The following is an 18,597-nucleotide window of genomic DNA, read 5'->3' as shown; positions in this document are numbered from 1 at the left end:
AGTTTAAGTAAATAATAATTTTACATCAAAAATGTTTTAATACATTTTAAACTAACATTAACAGAATTTTTAATGTTCTGACAAAATTTTTAAAGGTCACCAAAGAATTGTAACTTTCCTTTTTAATTGTTATTAAGATCACTTTACACAGTTTCAGCTTATATGGTCATTTTTACAGTCCCATACTGTGCAAAGTGAGGAATACACACTGTGAATGTGTGTGTACATGTGGTCGCGGTATGTGTGTGTATTTTGGGAGATAAAAATGACAAATCTTTTCAAATAAAATTTAGATACAAAGTTTATAAAGTGTAAAATGTTATTTATATATATAGCCCACATATATTTTAAACTCAAATTATAGATTACTAAAAGAAGTCATGAAAAGCTGTACTTTTATCAGAAAGATTACATTTATAAAAACTTAACTGGAGCTCGTCAGAGTTTATCTTTTAATTCAAATGTTTTTCAGTAGAGTTTTAAAATGGTTATATAACCATGTATTGAGCTCATATCTCTCTGGCAAGTTTACCGACCTCTCTGGAGAGTGCACCAACATGGCAGTAGGGCAGTGAGTACTTTCCAATGCCCCCTGCCAAAAGGAACATTAAGTGGTTTCAACAAACAATGAATTTCAGCCACTCATATTGAATACTCTGTGTGCCATCATTGACCTACTAGAAATAGGATCCTTAGCACATTTTGCCTGCTGTAATTTTGTGACTCGATTGTCATACAGATATGAACAACCTATACTCAATAATGGAAGGCATACTTCAATCCGTTGTGCAAATAAAATGTAATTTTTTCCTTGATATTGAAGCTTTGCAAAGCAAGATGTTGCAAAGCTACCAAAAGTTGTTCATCTGTATATGCATATGCTACTTTAAAAAACAAAAGAAAACAGCAAAAGCAAAACACAGAAACATCTTGTGGTACTGAAATCTTGTCCACATGTGCAGTGAATACTCCTTAATCAATAGATTGGAGAATGCAAGGTTCAAATCACTCAAATATTCGTAATAACACACAGTTACTCTACATGTGTCTTCAGATATTAATATTTCAGATAAATAGGGCCAATAGCATTGCTTTCAGTATAATTCTTAATGAATTAGAAGATATTTTAAGATATTCTTTATGAATGGAAATTGTAGACCTCAGGAAATACAGTGCTGGTTAATGGGGATTTCTGCCTGAAGGGAAAATATTGCCAGACTTTAGGATGTGCTGTTAATAAAAAAAAAAAAAAAAATTCTTTAATTTGCAGCAAATGCTATTTCAAAAGATTTATGTGGTTTGGAGATTTTGCCCATCTGTCATAAAAAAGGCAAAAATTACCCAACTGGTTCAAACTCATCCTTAGGCCATGGGGTTCCAGCGTACTCTGAGGAGTCTCCTCTCTAATATCACCCTGAACAAGTATCACATGCCCACCCTCTTCACTGCCACGCCAACACCCACCTTACTCCAATAAATCAGTCTTAATCTATCATCTCTAAAGGTATTACCTGAACATGGTTGAATTTCAGTCTGTGTCAAGAAGATCCTTGACAGCAAGAAGATCCATATATAGGTCTTTACTCTGTGAAATGCATTTTCATAATTTCTGCTTAATTTATCTCTTAAGGTTCCAAGGGGTAGGCTTTGGGTTTCATATTTCAGACTTGCTAAAGGAACTGTCTGCTTTTTACAACCCCTTCATGGCCTTATAAGCAGCAACACAATCCTATTTGGCACTTAGGTTAAAAACAGGCAACTTACTAAATTTGTGGTTTGGTTATGGAAACTTACCATCATTTACACGTTAAATACATAACTCTACAAGGCCTAGGAAATGTGAATTTGCCGTGAGGTGGTTAAGAGGCTACAATGTAAGAACCAGAGTCAGCAATCCTGGGTCCATTGCATGACATTTCGAGTCACACAAATTCTATTCTCACTTTCTTCATCTATAAAATGGGTATAATAATAATTTATGCTGCAGAGTGTTGTTAAGAGGATTAAATGAGATGATATATATCTTTATACTTGGTGGCATGTAATAAGCACTAAAATATTTTCAACTATTATTAGAACAACAACATAATTTATAACCAAGCCCAGAAGTTTTGTATTGGACAAATGCCAAACCAGACAGAATACGGAGCTTAAAATAGGATCATCCCAGGAAAACCAGGATGTATGGTGACCCTAGTTATTATTATGTGGTTGTTTTAATTAGTTTTACTTATTGCAACTGCAATTAACCTTTTACCCACCCATTCTTACATTTTTTTGTTCTTGTATCCCAACCTATCCAAGATGGCCATATGTAAACTATAAGATGACATTAGCAAATGGTATACCATATCCGAGGTCTCTGTGGCCATACAATTGATTGCTGGAGTGGGTCAGCCCCAGAAGTACAGTGGACATGATGATGGCAGTAGCTCCATTCATTACAGCTGGCCCAAAGGTGGGCAACCCATTTTCTAGACCTGAGTCCTTTATAGCAATCTTCCTAACTTTTTTTTTTTTTTTTGGCTGCTTTGGGTCTTCGGTGTTGCGCCCAGGCTTTCTTTAGTTGTGGCGAGCGGGGACTACTCTTCATTGCAGTGCACGAGCTTCTCATTGTGGTGGCTTCTCTTGTTGTGGCGCATGGGCTTTAGGCGCGCGGGCTTCAGTAGTTGTGGCACGTGGGCTCAGTAGTTGTGGCTTGCGGGCTCTAGAGTGCAGGCTCAGTAGTTGTGGTGCACGGGCTTAGTTGCTCTGCAGCTTGTGGGCTCTTCCCGAACCAGGGCTCGAACCCATGTCCCCTGCATTGGCAGGTGGATTCTTAACCACTGTGCCACCAGGGAAGCCCAACCTTCCTAACTTTTTCAAAGCCTTCGTCACTGTTACTTTTATTTATACAAATTGAGGACTATGAAAGTTCAGTTATAACTCATGTTATTATGTGAATTCCAATTGATGCGTGCTTTTCAGCTAAACTCAATAGTTCTTGTGTAAGTAATTCTTCAGAGTTAAATAATTCTTACCCATGAATCTCATTTTACTCTTCAGATAAAACATTTTCTTGTTTTTAATAGCTATAAACTCTAGAAACATGATGGCATTTTTCTTCCTGGAGCTAGAAAGATGTAATAAGAAACCAAGCAAGTTTATGCAACCATGGTGCTAGCAGCTGGATTGTGTCAAAATTCCTTCATTTATTACTTCAGATTTACCAACAATTATGGACTCTTTTAAACCAGCCTTCAGAGTTTGAACATATTTTATTTCTATAATCAGAGTATACTCCAAACAGATGGATTAAGAAAATGAGACCATTGACCTGTGAATGACAGTTGGGGGCAACTGGGGGAGAATGTGCAAAGTATTAGGGCTGCTGGAAATTTTCTCCTTTTATACCAAGTTTTGGACTTGAAGAAGCATAACTATTACATTTTTCTGACTAGTGGTGGGAATCATTTTCATTAGTGGTAGCCTTAGTGCCAGATTAGGACAAGGAAACCTGGGCATCAGCTAGTATTTTCACTTAACCTCTAGAGTTCAGTGTTTTCTCCTTAATATAAGAGAATTGGTGTAATCTTCAAGATGTGTGCTTTATCTGTAATTCTCTGCTTCTAGGGTTTTCTTGACAATTTAGGAGAAACTAGTCATACTTCTGGGATAATAAATCTTGCAATTGCATGATGCATCAGAGGAAATTGAAGGAAGAGAGAGAAACTCTCATATAAGAGTCAAAACCAAGCCCCTCTGTAATCCTGCAGCATCCCCTTGATGCAGTACCTATGCTTAGAAATGTTTGCAGTAGGGACTCTAGGCATTTTTACTTAAGATGAAGGTCAACAGTTGCCACAGTTGTCCTAAGTTACTCTTAGTAGTAAGCAGTCAGCTACATAAGTTCTTTTGTGTGTGCCTGAGAATCCTTCACATCTCAGAACCTTGGCCTTCCTTAGAGCCACTTGATACTTCTGCCTCAGTTTCTCAAGTTCAGTCATTACACAGTAAGTCATACAGGAAGGTGTACTCGGTGTATAGAGAGTCCATCATTCACTGCAGTATGACCAGTTTAGCTTTAGTGGAAGAGTTGATGAAGTTGATTTCCACCAGGATGGAATGAGGTTGGTCCATCTGGATGTTATGCGGGGAAGACCACACAAAAAGAGAACTTCTTTTTCCTTTGCAGATTTTAATGTATGTTTTTCTTTAAACATCTGATCTCAGAGACTAAGCTTTCATTTTAGTGTTGCATAATGTCTTGCTTTCTTTCCCTTTTTCATATAAATGCCATCTTTCTGACCTTTCAGAATCACTAATTGTGTGGCATTTATCCTGAATATATTTTTGAGTTGTATTTAAATGGAACAATAACAATTTCTTATGACTCTGTCTCTAAGCATTTGCCAAATGTCCTTAGATCCTCAGATTCCTGAATAACTTAAACATGCAATCAGAGATCTATTCTTTAGAAACTAGGCCTCATGTATGTGAGTCACAAGAGGAGAAAGTAGCGTCATGACCTCATCCCCAGATGCCTATCAAAGGTGAAGCAAAACAGGACCAAGTCATACTGACATTCAGGCCAAAGAGATTGCAGAGGCAGTTACTCAGTGTGCCAAGACCATAGCGCTTCATCACGTGTCCCACTAGGAACACTGAAAATTCGAACTGAAGGAGATTTTAATATGATTGTAGCTTCAGAACAAATATTTTATACCTCCAAGAATAATATGCTGTTTTGGTGAGTTGACATATCCTGGCCTGCTTTCCTGCATGAAGAAGGTCATGCTTCAGTACATTACATTTATGATGCCACTTGGGCCTGCCAAGGGAACTTAAGAAACACACACCTGATGTCTAAACTGAAATATTATTTTTGAAACCAACCCTATTTTGTGTAAAACTCAGCTATGTACTTTAAAAAAAAAAAAAATCAGTTACTACTCAGCATTTACCCCCTTTCCAGATCAGGAAGCTGAGGTCTGTTTTATAATTGGCTGAGAATATGTAAGATTATCCACTGCAAGTTGGACTTCAAATTTTATAACCAGTTAGAGCTCTCATTAAGCTGCATGTCCCGTGAATTTGGTTCCATGTCTATTCTCTTCTTGCCAACTACAGCAACCTTGAAATACTTGTCTACTATAAAATTTTGCTTTGCATAATAATCCCCAAAGGAAATCAAATTTAAACTTGGTCAGTTGGGTTTTTCTTTTGCTTGTTTTATTTTTGTTTTTTTTTTAATCTCTTTATCAAGAATATTCTCACCTTGGTAAAAATAATGAATTTCATCTGGGTCCTGGTACCAATGTGCAGCTCCCAGACTGGGAAACTTTTCAGGGTGGATGTGAAACAAACACTGCCAGACCTCCGAGGGTCTCTAGTCACTGTGGAATGTCTTTTGTTTCTCACTGTGCAGTCTCAGGAGCCCTGGAGGTATGTAATTTTCATGTACTGGAAAGTCTTAAGAGCTAAAGTGGAAGTCACTAGACCTGGAGGAAAGAATGGTGACTTGCAAAAAGGTCTAAATAAAATATCTTTTTTTTTTTGCTGGATATTTGGAGAGATTAGGTTAGAAATACCAACACCATAGGAAAAGATACATGCATCAAGGCACAACACGTCAGATTAAAGAGAACTCCTGAGTTATTTGAGTTCTCGGGTGTTTTCTCAAGGGTCTGACTGCCTTGGAGGTCTCCTCTGGGGGAAAAAAAAAACCACCTTACTCTTGTAATAAACAAGTTTTTTATTGCTAGGTGAGGGCCTAGCACAGTGTCTGACTCAAGAGTAAGTGCCCTTACTAAGTAGTTGTTATATTTCTTTGATATGTTGTGACTTTAAACAGTTTGAAATATCTTTTTGTCCATTATGATGTTTTTCACTTTAAATTCTATTTAGTCTTATGTTAAAATTGTTACATTGGCATTTTTATCCTGTATGTTTTATGTACATTGTCGTTCTTTGATTTCATGCTTTCTATGTCCTGTTGTTTTATTTTTCTTGTAAACAATATACCATGGGACCTTCTTTTTAAACAGATATGAGAAGCTCTATCTTTTGATTGTGTTTACCCACTTATATTTGACTCTTACCCATTTATTAGCTCTGATTACTCTTATGTCTGCCATCTTGTTTTGTATTTTCTTGTGCACGTGTGCCTGTGTGTGTATGTGTGAGACTTTGAGTACCCTGAGTTCCATGGCCAGCCAGCTAACACCAGCTGAAGTTTGTGACTACAGTGGAGAAGGTAACACCTTTCTCAGGCTACCCTGATGGCAGCTTCTGGATTGGCCAAACTCAGGGCAACGTGGGAAAGAGAACAGAACAACTAGAATGCTCTCCAACTTAGTCCACTATAGTTGGCTATTTCCTCCCTGTCAGGGGACTTGTTCCTTTTCTGATCTTTCTCAGATAACTTTTAAGTTTTCTCCATGAATGCCTTAGGACCCATGATTCTCTACCCTCACTGCACATTATTACCATCTAGGGAATATTTAGGAAGTACCAGTGGTGTAGTGTCACCTTAAGGGACTCCAGTTTAATTGGTGTAGGATGAGATCTGGGAATTGGTTGTTTTTTTTTTTTTTAATTTTTATTGCAGTATAGTTGATTTACAATGTTGTGTTAGTTTCAGGTGTACAGCAAAGTGAATCAGTTATACCTATACATATATACACTCTTTTTTAGATTCTTTTCCCATATGGGCCATTACAGAGTATTGAGTAGAGTTCCCTATGCTCTACAGTAGGTCCTGATTAGTTATCTATTTTATATATAGTAGTGTGTATATGTCAATCATATTCTTCCAATTTATCCCTCCCCTCCTTACTCCCCAGTAACCATAAGTTTGTTTTTGACATTTGTAACTCTTTTTCTTTTGTGCTCTTTTTTTAGATTCCACATATAAGTGATATCATATGATATTTATCTTTCTCTGTCTGACTTACTTCACTCAGTATGACAATCTCTAGGTCCATCCATGTTGCTGCAAATGGCATTATCTCATTCTTTTCTATGGCTGAGCAATAGTCCATTGTATATAAGTACCACATCTTCTTTATCCATTCCTCTGTTGATGGACATTTAGGTTGCTTCCATGACCCAGCTGTTGTAAATAGTGCTGCAATGAACATTGGAGTGCATGTATGTTTTCGAATTATGATTTTCTCTGGATATATGCCCAGGAGTGGGATTGCTGGATCATATGGTAGCTCTATTTTTAGTTTTTTAAGGAACCTCCATACTGTTCTCCATAGTGGCTGTACCAGTTTACAGTCCCACCAACAGTGTAGGAGGGTTCCCTTTTCTCCACATACTTTCCAAGCTTTATTGTTTGTATAATTTTTTAACATCTTTATTGGAGTATAATTGCTTTACAATGTTGTGTTAGTTTCCACTGTATAACAAAGTGAATCAGCTATATGTATACATATATCCCCATATCCCCTCCCCCCTGTGCCTCCCTCAGATTCTCCCTATCCCACCCCTCTAGGTGGTCACAAAGCACAGAGCTGATCTCCCTGTTCTATGCGGCTGCTTCCCACTATCTGTTTTACATTTAGTAGTGAAGATATGTCACTGCTACTCTCTAACTTCATCCCAGCTTACACTTCCCCCTCCCTGTGTCCTCAAGTCCATTCTCTACATCTGCGTCTTTATTCCTGTCCATACGCTAGGTTCTTCATAAACATTTTTTTTTTTTTTGTGGTACATGGGCCTCTCACTGCTGTGGCCTCTCCTGCTGCAGAGCACAGGCTCCGGACGCACAGGCTCAGCAGCCATGGCTCACGGGCCCAGCCGCTCCGCGGCATGTGGGATCCTCCCGGACCAGGGCACGAACCTGCGTCCCCTGTATCAGCAGGTGGACTCCCAACCACTACACCACCAGGGAAGCCCTATAAACATTTTTGTTTGATTCCATATATGTGTTAGCATACAGTATTTGTTTTTCTCTTCCTCACTTACTTCACTCTGTATGACAGACTCTAGGTCCATCCATCTCACTGCAAATAACTCAATTTTGTTTCTTTTTATGGCTGAGTAATATTCCATTGTATATATGTGCCACAACTTCTTTATCCATTCATCTGTCGATGGACACTTAGGTTGTTTCCATGTTCTGGCTATTGTAAATAGGGCTGCAATGAACATTGTGGTACATGACTCTTTTTGAATTATGGTTTTCTCAGGGTATATGCCCAGTAGTGGGATTGCTGGGTCATATGGTAGTTCTATGTTTTGTTTTTTAAGGAACCTCCATACTGTTCTCCATAGTGGCTGTATAAATTTACATTCCCACCAAGAGTGCAAGAGGGTTCCCTTTTCTCCACACCCTCTCCAGCATTTATTGTTTGTAGATTTTTTGATGATGGCCATTTTGACCGTTGCGAGGTGATACCTCATTGTGGTTTTGATTTGCATTTTTCTAATAATTAGTGATGTTGAGCATCCTTTCATGTGTTTGTTGGCAATCTGTATGGAAATAAAGATAAACAAATGGGACCTAATGAAACTTAAAAGCTTTTGCACAGCAAAGGAAACCATAAACAAGACAAAAAGACAACCCTCAGAATGGGAGAAAATATTTGCAAATGAAGCAACTGACAAACGATTAATCTCCAAAATATACAAGCAGCTCATGTAGCTCAATATCAAAAAAACAGACAACCCAATCCAAAAATGGGTGGAAGACCTAAATAGACATTTCTCCAAAGAATATATACAGATTTCCAACAAACACATGTTTGTATATTTTTTGATGATTGCCATTCTGACCGGTGTGAGTTGATATCTCACTATAGTTTTGATTAGCATTTATCTAATAATTAGTGATGTTGAGCATCTTTTCATGTGCTTTTTGGCCATCTGTATGTCTTCTTTGGAGAAATGTCTATTTAGATCTTCCACCCATTTTTTGATTGGATGACTGGTAGTTTTTTTAAGTCTCACCACCCCTGGGGATTCTAATGTGCAGTCACGGTGGAGAACCCCACTACATTACAAATATCATCTTTCACGATTTGTAATGTTTACCTAATACAAGGAACAAAAGCCTAGTCCTGAGTGGCTGCTCCTCCTGGAGGCTTTTGGAAGCTTTGTACATGTGGGGAGCTGTTTGTGGGGCTATGAGTACCCTGAGTTCTGGACTGACAAACCCCAGACAACATTTGTGGTTACCATGGAAAGAGGGCTACCCTGCTCAGACCATTCTACTAGGAACTTCTGGGTTGTCCTCAACCAGGACAATATGGAGGGAAGGGGTTAGAATAAGGCACAAGGGGAACTTTCTACCTGTCCTCATATTCCATATTGTCTTTCCCTAGCCCTCTCCTACTGTAGGCTGCTGTTTTCTCCCAACGCAGGGACTTAACCTCCTTTTTCCAAGGGTCTCTCATAGGATTTTTGTTTAGGTGACCAGTGAGGCTGTAAGTTCTGTCAGCCTCTCCTGTGCTCTTTCTGGTATTGAATGCTCCATCTTAAAAGGGCATTTTCCCTCAGCTCTTTTTTTTCATCCCTCACTGCCTTTGTCTATCTACAGTTGTAGGTTTTCATGTCTAACTGTCTTCTAGAGTGACTAGACTATAATCTACTTGAGGGTCAGAGCCTTTGTCTCTGGTAATTATTGTTTACTCTGTGCACAGAGTGGTGCTTGGCTTGGTTCATAAAATTATCTTTATTCCTGTTATCTTCACGTAGTGAAGCTCTCCATCTTCAACAGCTTTGATTTTACAAGTTTCAATAAAAATATTTTTTAATAATCAGAAATAAAACATACATTAATTTAAATAATTTATATAACTTATTTTACTCATTTAATAGGAGGTAGGGCTATAATTTCAATTTTGTGATGGCCTTTAAATAGTTAAAATGAGCTTGTAAGTATCAAACTATTCTTAGCATGCTATGATATTACTGTTGACACAAATCAATCTGATGTGTTTATTCTGGAAAAATTACATTTTATAAAAGACATGGGCCTCTAAGATATTTTAGTTTCCTGGCTTATTGCTACATACTGCTTTTTATAATACCTAAAGTTCTGGCAGCAAATAGAGCCTTATAGAGAAAGAAAAGTAGTTGAAGGTGTTTTATTACACCTTGGGATACAAGAAAGGGAAAAACAAGGCCAAACTTTGGAGGGAATAAGCCAAGTTCAGAGCATACCAGGAGCCTCAGGAAACAGGACCTGATGGCTTCAATTAGTCACAGAGGATGAAGAGGGGAGGCTGTAGAGCACAGTAAACAAACATCTTGCAATAGGCTTTAGAGCAGGCGTAGAGTCAGTTACATGCCTGAAGATGTGGAGGTTGTCCTTGTGGAAAAATTAACCTGAGAGAAGAGTCTGTCTCTGCCAGGAGAAAGGAGAAGAAGAAAGACCTAATTGGGCTTATAAGCAATTTGGTGAACAAACAAACCAAAGGGAGTGGGGGCGGGAGGGAGAGTGAGAGAGAGTACAGAGAGCAAGAGAGAGTTAATTTCCATAACTAAATGATCTGTTGGGAGAGTTTTATGTTTTTCCTTTGAGAAAACATCACAGTTTAAATGGAATATGATCAGTTTCTCAAGCTTATTCACTTTCCTTTGATTATGGCCACCATACTTAACAAAGATAGTTGGCTCGGTATAATTTTTCTCTTTGCTTGTCAGTTAGTTTATTTGCTAACTCTCAGAAAATAGCCATACATATAAAATGATTTTAATTTATAACATAATTATGAGATATGAATCTCAATTTTCCTTTAAAAAGAGTATAAAAGGCAAATTTTACATATCAGTAATAGCGTATGCATCATTATGTCGCATTAGTCTGAAGCATTAAATATATTTTTAAACTCAAAGGAGACATGTTTAAAGTGAATAAGTTAATTTTATGTGAATTTTTTTATTCATTAAACTTCTGATAGCCAAAGGAACATTGAGATTTAAAGTTTGTTCATGTTCCATGTTCTAAAATTGAAATAATTTAAGCCCTACACATAATTTTAAGACATTCAGAAGTAAAACAACAGGGTGTCTCTAACTCCCTGGTTAACTGAGTTAAAGGGTTAAAAAGACTGTACAAGTCAATTTCAAAAGGAATTCAGAGATGTAAATCACCATGGCCAATGTCCTGCTTTCAATTAATGAATAAAAAACCCTGTAGAAAATCTACAGACTCCTATTATAGAGAATGCCCTGAAACAGCAATTGTTCCATAATGTATTGTTAAACAATAAAACATTGTCTTTTCCTTCATATAAAGTTTGAATATTTTAAACAAAGCAGAATACCACCCATCTCTTGAAGAGCTCTTGCAGCTGTTTTCCCCAGAATAAGGAGTCTATTGCTTTATAAACCAGATCTGTCGGGAGCTATCTACATGGCTGAAAAGAGCGGGATAGTCAGTAAACGGTTCATCTATAATCCCAGCAAGTCAGTTTATTGATGGTTCAGTAATCCCTCAATTCCTTGAATTGAACAACTGGGGATTTTTTTTTTTCTCTTCAGTTGATAGATGTGTCTGCCTCCAGACTCAGAATTTACCTAAAGCTCTTAAAGGATAAGTACACATACTTTATCAGTTAGGAAAAGCATGTTTGAAGTTTCAGACCATTGGTTCTCTGATGGTAGCAACTTCCTTAATTTCTGGTTTAGATTAGTCTTCCGAAAAATGATGAGATAGAGTTTGTGTAAATTATACGACAGCTATCTTCTATCTCTAAAGCTCTATAGCACTACCAAAGGGTCTTATTCCACAAAAACAGTCACTGGAATTTTTCATTTTGATAAAAAACTGGCCAGAGATATATTGCTCTCGACTTGAGGTGCCTCATGAATAGACTCAGCACTGAAATCAGGATGCACGTAGAATGTATATTCTTGTCAATTTTCAGACAAAAACAAGAGTAAAATAAAAAGCTGTCTGAAAAGATGAGGTGATCCCAAATCTGAAGGTTTCTATGTTGGCTTGTAGTTGCTATGCTTAGTAATTCAAAGAAGTACTTTTTATTTTATACTTTAAATTAAATCCACAACTTGATACAATCACTGCTGTGTTTTTTTGAGATTATAATCATACGTGAATTATTGACAAATAATCTCACGGGTTGTAATCATTGATCACTTTCTCCATTTATTTGAATGTCATTGCTCCAGGTGTTTTCAGGACTCATAGCAGGAGTGGCCCAGACTTGAAAGCTGCAAGCACAGGCATGGAGTGTGCTCTGTGAATCAGCTCTTTACAGTTGGGCCACAGTGTGAGCTTACTACACTTATTTTCAATAATTTAGGCACATAAACTATAGTACAACCAAAACTTACATCTAGATTTGAACAAAAGTTAAGCTAATTTTCTGGTATAAAGACCTCAAAAATAGTCTGTTTGCATTCCTGGTCTGGTTTACCACATTTTCCAGTTTTGAATAAGATCAAACTAAAATAATCTGCATAAATAGCATGCTAACCCAAAAGAAAACAATTATCCAGTGCCATAAATCTCACAACAAGAATTTTGTTGGCAGAGTTTTGCAAATCTCATTGATATATGAGGGCCTTGAGCTGTGTATCTGAGTACAGCTGACATTCATCAATGATTGCAAAAAATTAAGGGAGAATTAAAACACTAGAAATACTCACTGCAAAAATGGGAGAAGCTGTGAGGTGTTCCTAATCTTTAAAATAATTCCTCTCTTTCAGGGAATATATTATGTAATCAGTTTATTAGTTAAACATTGCTTTTCCTATCACATCCTTCAAGCACAGTTCCATTCTTTTCCTAGAACATTTTGTTTATTGTGTGCTTGCATTTATATACCTTAAAATGCTCTTTTGACATAAATTTTGTAGTATTGTTTAAGCTACACCTTAAATCTTTTCTAGAGTCTTGTTACATAAGAAAACAGTATTAGATGTGAAGGATTTTTTGCCTTATTAAAAATCAATAGCTAGGATAAATAGTATCAAAAATACTGTCAAACTGTAAAGATAGGGGATGGTATATTGATACATACATTTAAAAAAATAAACATATGCTTGTCATAAAAAATTAAACTTGAAGAAACCTGAGAAAACTACAAATATATGTCAACAAAAAGAAGGTAATATAGTAACTGACTACTGTGAACTACATCTAAGTGGTATATATCTATAGTATATAACTATAGATACTATATAGTATATGGCTATAGCTAAGTATTATATCTAGTAAGTTTTTTTTAATTTTTATAAAGTGGTCTTTAAAATTAATTACAAGCAATGATTTTCCTCCCCTTTTCCTACTCTCAGAAGTCAGTGCTTTTATCTCTTTAGCTTTTTCTTTTGGAAAATAATATTCTTCCAGCTAGTTCTCCATCCATCATTTTAGCCATTGATTATCTTTTGCCAGACAAATGAAATTTATCTCCTTTTTTGCCAGACCTCTAGCTCCCCTCCTCCCATATTGGAGATATATACTTTTTTTCGAGATTTAGTTCCTTTTTCAAAATGTCCCATTATATCTGTAGGTAATGCGTTAACCTCTTATTTCATGTTCCCTCAATTATGGAAGATCTCTTTGATGCTCCACTTTGTAACAAATGGATACAGTCTCCCCCATCCTACCCCACCAACAGCTCTTCTTATAATTGTGTATAAATACTGTTCATTAAAGACCCAAGAGTGAATATGATTCCACTTCACTTCTGCTGCTGCTTTTCTTTTCCCTGAAGTTGCTAATTATTCCTTTTTATGTACTGTTTATAGTAAGTATTCCCTCTATTTCTTTCTAATCATGTGTGTTTTTTTAGAAACCTTTCTCCAAGGTCCCTGTGTTCGGCTTTGATCTGGTACTCTGTACACTACACTTCTTTCCTCTTTCCTGGATTCTGTGTTTTTTCCTTTCCTTTGCTTTTCTTTCCTTTTTCCTTTTTTTCTTTTTGAATTCTGTTTTGCTGCAATCATTTAGATGGTTTGGGTTGGGTCCAGAGATTCTGAATTTCTGTATGATGCTGATGCTATTGGTCAGGGAAACACACTTTGAACAGTATTGCTGCAGACTAGTGCTGTCCAGTAAAAACATGATGCAAGCCAAATCTGTAATTTTAAAATTTCTGGTGGCCATATTAAAAAAGTAAAATAAACAGGTAATTAATTTTAATAATATATGTCATATTACCCAATATATTCAAACAGGTAACATTCAACATGCAATCAATATTTTTAAATTATTCAAAAGATATTTTCATTATTTTTCATACTAAATATTTGAAAGCTCGTACATATTTTACACTTTACAGCATCTCTGAATTTGGACTAGCCACATTTCAAAAGCTCAATAGCCATATGTGTCAGGCTCCACTGTATTGGACAGTGTAACCCGAGGGGACCTCTTGCATATGTGCACTAGGACATGTGTACAAAAATGTTCACAGTGATGATGCTCAAACTAGCAAAACAATGGAAAAACCTAAATGCCTATTGACAGGAAATGAATAAGTGACTACTGTGCAGGATTAAAACTACAACTTCAAACAACAACAGGGATGAATATTGGGAACATAATTAGTTAACTAATAAAAAACTTAGTTAACTACTAAAAAAATTAGTTATATAAAACTGTACTTATAATACTATTTTATAAAACTCAAAGACATAGAAAAGTAAAACAGTATATTCCTTTGGAATACATAAACATATGTTAAACTTATAAAACAAAACTACAGTAAGAGAGTGACAAAACCAACGCTTGTGACTATGGCTTGGGGAGGGCACGAGGGTTGTGAGAGGCTGAGGAATGAGATGGAGAGAAGCACATAAGAACTTGTGAGTTATTGGAATGCACTAGTTCTTGGGAGGTGGGTAGTGTAGCCAAGGGTGTTGTAGTTTACGTAACTGCAATTCAAACCTTTTAACTTGCTTTCTTGGCTGAGGTTCCCCCAGGAAGATAGAGCCTGAGACAAGTGATGGCATGCAGGTGGTTTGTTATGAGAAGTGATTCCAGAGAACGGGATAGGGATTTTGGAAGAGGGAAACAGGGAAGAAGAGAAAGCCAACAGAGTTATTGAGGACAACTGGGGCAGGACGAATCTGCCAGGACCTCTGTGGGACCAAAAGAATCTACCTCAGAATCCCAAAGTGATGCATTCATCACTAGCTCCCGTCTCCTTTGGTCAAGGATTGCCCCATGGAGCATTAACTTCCCACTTCCAGGTGGGGCAGGAATGAGTGCTGGCTCAGTTCACCCCAGCCTCCCATGTAGTGGTTTTAGGGAAGCCTCAGCCCCCAGGTGAGAGATCACCACTCAGCTAAAGTAGATGGTCGTGGCGGGAATGGCTATAGGAATAAAATGTCCTCAAGGATGTGAAGCAGGAGACCAGAGTTGTCCAGACAACTTCCCTGCAGAATACATATATTCTTATGTAGGTATCAAATACATTTTAAAAGTTGATAATAAGGAAAAAAATACATGTACGTTTCTTTTTACCCAGATAAAATTATTTCATGGGTACTTAATACTTAACAGATATCATAGTGTCCCTAACATGGCCAAACATAGCGTCCATGACCTGGTCTTGGCTACTTCTCTAACCTCATTTTCTAACACCCTCCTCGTTCTTTACAGCAATCCATCAACACTGCCTACAGATATTCCGGGGACTCACCAACTCCTGGAACTCACCTCAGCGTCTTCACTGTTCCCTCTGCCCGGCTGCTCTTCACACGGCTTACTCTCTCTCCATGGAGGTAGGTCTCCGCTCACCTGTCAGTTTATCTGAGAAGTCTTTCTTGAGCACCTAACCTTCACATGAGCGTCCCCCACTGACCCACTAGGTTGTCACTCTCTGTACTCTCGTGCTGCTTTTCTTTACATGGCATTTCTCACTACCTGACATTACATTATAAAATTACTTTTGCTGTCTGTGTCTCCCACTAGAGTGAAAGCTCCATGAGGACAGGGATACTCCCTGTTCAATTCATAATTCATGCCTGTACCCCAAGGGCCTAGGATAGTACCTGACACCTGATGAATATTTATTGAATGCCCTCTTTTTACTGTTAAAAAAAAAGCATACCCCTAGCTAGTTTTGTTTGTTTGTTTTTGGCCGCACCATGTGGCATGCTGGATCCTAGTTCCCCGACCAGGGATTGAACCCATGCCCCCTGCAGTGGAAGCATGGAGCCTTAACCATTGGACCACCAGGGAAGTCCCAGCTCTCTTTTTTAATTTCACACTCTAGCAAAATCTCACCTACACTTCTTTTTCCAAGGACTCAAATCTAGAACAACTGCTTGAAATATATGACCCCTTTGTAAATAGCTGTGCCTTTTCTAGAACCTAAGCTGACATTTAAGTTTTAATGAAACCTAAAATTGGACAAATTCACATGGCCTCAGGCCTAACTGAGTACTTTGCATGGTATTGTATAAAGTATTGTATAGAGTGGTCATTCGTTAGCTCTTCCAGACAACACTTGCCTCCCCCGGAAGGATATTTGGGGATGCAGAGTTACAGCTGAATGGTTATGGGCTTCCTTAGGTGGCACAGTCTGTGTGTTTGTGAATCAAAAGTGTGGGCAGAAATATGCTTCACAGTCTAAAGAAATGTAGGATAATGCTAACATTTGTACATATTACTTAATTTAGCCATAGGCTATTGTTATAATATTTCAGTTTACATTAAGCCGTTTGTAGTTGTTTCTTCGCTGACAAATGGTACATTTAAAACCGATTCATAATGCTCTCCACATAGGAAATGCTTTATACTAGCATATATTTGGTATGTAAGCCACATGGTCTTGCTCACAGGGCCAGTGGAATCACAGAGCTGATCAGTGGGGAGGAGCAGTATGAGTGACGATGGTGATTTTTACACCATTAAGTTGTAACTCTGAAGGTGGAGGACTAATGACGCTTTAGTGTTGGTGCCCAGGGCACCTATCTAGGTCCCCTTGGGGCTGAGTTACTGTCCATGGAGTCTCATCTTTGACCTGGCTACACATTATGGGTTTCTAAGAAGAAAGGACATTCACATTCAGGGGTGGCAAAGCTCTGCCTTGAAGGAAGCAGTTATGCCTCATTCGTACGTGGGGCCCAACATATGAGGACCTAGTAAGTATCTGTTGATTGAGTTAATTAAATGCCCAGTATCAATGATCAACTAGTACTAAAAGAAAAACAAAGGGCAAATTTTGTTTTTGTAATTCAAAAAAGTTTAAAAGTACTTTTTTCTTTTGAAAAATGTACTGTCAGTTGTGTAGGGGTCTTTTACCCATAGCCTTAGACCAATACCATTACTTCTTAGCCTCAAACTAAATAATAATAATAATTAAAAAAAAAGCATGAAACACCAGAATTTTTAGTACTACAAAACCAAGGTTTTTTCATCCTTTGTGGCACTACATGTGAGTGTGTGTGCATGCATTTGCGTGTGTATATAATACAAAAATATTAGTAAATTTAGAAAATGATATCAAAATATAAAGAGCCCAAATCCTGAAAAATAACTTGAAGTTAATAATTTTTCTACCACTATAATATATATGATGGACTTTTTTGATTTTGTGTTTGTTCTTTTTATATCTGAAGATTTAATGAATCAATACATGAATAGTACTTGAAAGAGTGCCTATTTAAAATGGCACTTGGTTTCTCAAGGGAACTTGCCAATAATTAGAATGTCGGTATCTACATAGATATGAGAGGAAAAAATATTGGAGTTTTTCTAAGGTTTAATGCAACATTTCATGAAAGATTATAAGATAGAACCTAGGAGTACTAGTAAAATTTCAAATTTTAAGAAATTTTAGCTTGTGTCGCATTAGAGAGTTGTGTTCTGTAGATACACAGTCCTCATCCTTTCCTCATTTTCACGCCAAGTATTTTGGCTGCACCATCTTCAAATATCCATTTGGAAAAACATGTCAGCAGCTCATTTTCTCATCAATTTAAACTACTAAACTATAAATTTGTTGCAAACCACAGATGGCCTCAAAGACTGTGTTGACTATATAGAAAACACGCTGGATGCTTTCTAAATACGTAGCAAAATAAGAAGCATTTTTCTAAGTCAAGACATTATACCCTTTACGGAGAGACCTTCAAGATGATGGAGGAATAAGACGTGGAGATCACCTTCCTCCCCACAAATACATCAGAAATATATCTACATGTGGAACAACTCCTACAGAACACCTACTGAACGCTGGCAGAAGACCTCAGACTTCCCAAAAGATCCCCTCAGGCGACCTACACACAGAGGCGGGGCCAAATCCAAAGCGAACCCCAGGAGCCGTGCGAACAAAGAAGAGAAAGGGAAATTTCTCCCAGCAGCCTCAGGAGCAGCGGATTAAATCTCCACAATCAACTTGATGTACCTGCATCTGTGGAATACATGAATGGACAACAAATCATCCCAAATTAAGGAGGTGGACTTTGGGAGCAACTGTAGACTTGGGGTGTGCTTTCTGCATCTAATTTGTTTCCAGTTTTATGTTTATCTTAGTTTAGTATTTAGAGTTTATTATCATTGGTAGAGTTGTTGATTGATTTGGTGGCTCTCTTCCTATTTTTTTAATATATATATGTATTTTTTCCTTTTTCTTTTATTGTGAGTGTGTATGTGTATGCTTCTTTGTGTGATTTTGTCTGTATAGC

At 37.4% G+C, this 18,597-nt stretch overlaps 1 long non-coding RNA gene across 1 annotated transcript in view; it reads left to right on the top strand.

Moving 5' to 3' along the window:
• Window positions 1-18,597, top strand: part of LOC141276015 (uncharacterized) — a 1,017,885-nt gene that overhangs the window by 765,786 nt on the left and 233,502 nt on the right. Inside the window, exon 12 of the long non-coding RNA XR_012324788.1 lies at window positions 15,566-15,687. This is a non-coding gene — a long non-coding RNA (uncharacterized lncRNA). The remainder of the gene's footprint in view (window positions 1-15,565; window positions 15,688-18,597) is intronic.

Source organism: Tursiops truncatus, chromosome 12, assembly GCF_011762595.2.
Source record: "Tursiops truncatus isolate mTurTru1 chromosome 12, mTurTru1.mat.Y, whole genome shotgun sequence".
In the NCBI taxonomy this organism is placed as follows: domain Eukaryota; kingdom Metazoa; phylum Chordata; class Mammalia; order Artiodactyla; family Delphinidae; genus Tursiops; species Tursiops truncatus.
Note: the sequence above shows the minus strand (reverse complement) of the source record. Positions and strands in the feature narration are given on the sequence as shown.